Source organism: Perna viridis, chromosome 11, assembly GCF_037379345.1.
Source record: "Perna viridis isolate PV_CMFRI_1.1 ecotype Kerala chromosome 11, ASM3737934v1, whole genome shotgun sequence".
Taxonomy (NCBI): domain Eukaryota; kingdom Metazoa; phylum Mollusca; class Bivalvia; order Mytilida; family Mytilidae; genus Perna; species Perna viridis.
Genome location: NC_142455.1, coordinates 8,665,037 through 8,669,037, shown reverse-complemented (window position 1 = coordinate 8,669,037; position 4,001 = coordinate 8,665,037). Strand labels below are relative to the sequence as shown.

The 4,001-nt window shown below is 30.1% G+C and overlaps 1 long non-coding RNA gene across 1 annotated transcript; it reads right to left on the bottom strand.

Annotated features, from left to right (window-relative positions):
• Positions 1-2,152: 2,152 nt before the first annotated feature.
• LOC148602868 (uncharacterized) lies at positions 2,153-3,266 on the bottom strand. The gene is made up of 2 exons (XR_015916694.1): positions 3,142-3,266; positions 2,153-2,335 (listed from the first exon to the last, which is right to left on the bottom strand). It is a non-coding gene; the product is annotated as an uncharacterized LOC148602868 (long non-coding RNA).
• Between the last annotated feature and the right edge of the window lie 735 nt (positions 3,267-4,001).

The following is a 4,001-nucleotide window of genomic DNA, read 5'->3' as shown; positions in this document are numbered from 1 at the left end:
TTTTGACTAAATGAATATGTGTAGAATATGAACCTTTTGAGTTTTTACTTTCTAAAAGCACTTTATGCAAATCGAAAATGGAATACAGAAAGGATGCAAATTGCAACTAATCATGAATCATGTTCAGAGTGGGATGTTTCGTAAATTTAAATTTCAAATGAACGGGTAAGAGAAGGGCGTTAACATGATAAAAACTCATTCTTTTAAAGGCTTTGCCGCCAACAAAAATCTTTTACATAAAACTTTCAATTAGTGTATACAATGTACTGATTATTGACAAAAATTGATTTATAATCAGATCATTTTTTTTTTTATATTGGAACGTTACATCCCATCTATATCATATTCAGATAGTTCTTTTTTAAAACTCAAATACAACATTTTATTTACTTTATAACTTTAAATACGTGAAAGGATTGAAATATTTTAAGGATAATTTGAGAATTAGAAGATCAAAGCTTGGATTTTGTGAGAAATTTGTTTTATCGTTGATACATGGTGTCTCCGTTGATTTTGATTATTGCCTTTGCCTGTCACGGATCCCTATTTTTATGTGTATAATTGAGACAACCTATGCCACTGTCAATCCGAATACGCTTTAAGGATTTATTCGATCAAGATATTTTGAAGTCGATCCCAAAATAACGTATGTGTTGTAGTACGAAAATAACATATACTAAAAGAATAAATGCCAAAAAATATCTATTTGATGTGGACTATTTTATCGGATTACCATTGATCATGATGGTTAATGATACGGTCCAGTCAAAATTAAGCGCGTGCATAAGTTTATGAAGCGATGTTAGAGGGGACTTTTGCGATATCACAAGGTTATTTTACATCTTTTGTGCCTTATTATCACGGATTTTTATATCTTTAATGGTAAGTTGTTTATAACTTTACAGTTCTCCTAAAGATAAAGTCACTCCTGTGTAGTGAAACACCACACTTGTTTAACTTGCAGTCCAAAGTATGATGAACATTGCCTAATTACAATCCAGTTTTTGTCTAGTACACCGTATGCGATGAGGCCCATGTTTGTCGTTAAGATAATTGACACTCTGACTTAAAATGCCGAGCCAATCGGAACCAACCATAAAACAACTGATAAAATATCATTATTTCGTTTTCCGTATGTGTCTCGATTTTAGACTAAACATGTTAATAGTCTTCTGATAGAACAAATAATTGCTTTCTATATGTGCAGAGAGACGATTCAAAAATTTTGTTTTACACGTTTAGAGACATAAAAATACCAATAAATGACAAAAAATTGTTACACACACACTATTTAATACTCGGATAACAAATTGGAAAGAGTTTATAACCAACATATGATCACAAGTGTCGTAGAGCGAGTGTGCAAAACTTGTTCCGCGCACGAGTTAAATCTTAATGCGTTCTTCACACGATTGATTATGTTTTGGTTACTCACGATACCCAGTTGATTATCCAATCGTATAGTGACGTTTTGGCGGGAGAAAATCGAAGAGTGAAATCACCAAATGTATTTCAAACTGTGAGTTTTCGAAAATCTTAACACAGGAAACATTTATAACACTCTTATAGGATTTGGTGCAAACAATGATACCAGTTTTAGATGTACTATCTTTAAAAAAAGATAACCGACGCAGTAAAATTTTGTTTCTTAACTTAATATAATTTTCTACATTTCATTAAAGAAAATTAGCACATGGTTTCGATACAGTTTTTCCGAACGCCACCCAGTTATCATTATTTAGCGTCCTTAAGATCAAAGTGTAAAAAGCGAAACTATCCAGATTGCGTCGGAAAAATACGTTACTATTTTTCAAATACCTTCATATTGTTAATTTGCTAAAGAACAATATTCAATGTTGATGATTAAATAAATGTAAGGAAATTTAATTTTCATTTAATTGCCATCAATATTTGTGATAAAAAAATTGATTATTTTTAAAAAATTATTCTTCTGTTGATATATCAAAATTTAAAAAAAATGGCGAATTAAAAAAAAAAAACAAAACAAAACAAATCGGATTTCCCCTATACATTTTTATTTAAACCAAATAAAACTTTTTGCTGTTCTCAATGCCAATAAAATAGCAATGATAATAGGATAATTAATTGGAAAGAATGAATACTTGATTCATTTTAGTAAAACTGCGATACATTATTTTAAGTCTGTTTAATAAAGTACGACTTCAAATATCTTAATACAATATGATCGTATTAGGATCCACAATGACATAGGTTGTCTCCATGGTAACACGTTCCAGTATGATATCCTTTCCTGTGACATAAGTCTCTGCATGCAGTTCCGGCGTTAGATACTCCATGGCAGCTATTGGTACACCTTCAAAAATCACAAAAAATATTTATAAATGACAGATCATAGACTGCCTAATCTTCAAGTAAAGTGTGATCATGACGGAGAGAAGTATAAAAGTCAGCCACCATTTATGGAGGTAGACCTAGTGTACGGGATACAACTCTTATAAATCATTTGAATGTTTGAATGTTCACCATTATACATCAATCTCATGTAAGCATCAAAGTAACTTGGACTGACTTCATACTGTTTCAGATGAGAGTTTGATAGGCTTCGGTGTAATTGAATATGATAAAAACATATAAATAATTTCCAGAGTTATGTCCCTTACCCTAGGTCTACCACCTTGAGGTTAAAAGTTGTAATTATCTATGATGTTGATAACAGAGAAAAATTTTTAATGCAAATTATTGAAAATTGAAAATAGAAATAAATTGATTTCCTTAAAAGTTAAAACGTATTTAAGAATAGAAATCGCCTTAACGTATTAGTTTTATTTGTTCCTTAAAGTTCCCCTTTTCATGGTTTTAATACAAGTAATGCGAGTCTAATATGTTCACACATTGCAATTGGTAAAATGTCGGATTTTCTACCATTATGAAAAAAAAACACTGCTCAAATTGTTCGCATTCATACATTAGATGTTGGACAACCAAACGGGAGGTTCCGATTTTAAAATAAAGAAAACATTTTTTTTAAATACAGAGATATGTAACCAAATAATATACATTTTAACCTCCAAAGCTTACCAAAAGAAAAACTTCACACACTGTGAAGCCATTACGAAATAATTTAAAAAATGGTTTTAAAATATAACGAACACGACTTACTCGCATACGTCATATAATCCGAATATATGACTAACACAGTTTCCATTTAAGTACTTCTGGTAATGACATCTGTTTTTGCATTCTCCCGAATGACAGGCCTCGCTATCAACAAAAGGAAAGCAACATGTAGGCGAATATAAAAAGACAAATACATAAGTTTTAAGAATAGTTAGATAGACAAAGAAAAACAAAAGCACATAAGAAAATTTTGTGAAAGATAAAATGTAACTTGGTTTTCAACAGCAAGTACATGAGTGACAATGCAACAATAATTATCTACGTTTTGATAATGGCACAAAATATACTTGATACATGTATAAACTTTTGCGAATATAAAAAAAACAAAAAACAAAAACAAAAACAAAAAAACAAAAACGTGAATTTCTTCTTAAGTAGTAGTTGTTTTGTAAGAATCATGTAAGAATCATGCAAAGTACACATGTGACAAAGCAACTATATTTTACGTTTTGTTAACTGCACAAAATATACATGATACATGTATAACCTTTGCGAATATCGAACAAAAAACATTTGAATTTCTACATAAGTAGCAGTTTGTGTTCTAATCATGCAAATTCTGTAATATGTGATATTTAACAGGCTACATATTTTTATTTCTTTTATTCAGTTTGCTTTATATGTCTATATTATGAACTTTCTAATTATTCATTCCATTCTGCCTGGTGGGTCTAAGTAGATAATTCACATTGAAAATTCATAGTTTCTATTGTATTTTAGTGTCATTTACAGAGTCTTCTCTTTTAATTTGGAGATTTACATGTACAGTACATTCTATATACTTTTTATCTACAAAGAACAAGGTTTAAATTGGAAGCTACATGTTACTTTCTATTTAGTAT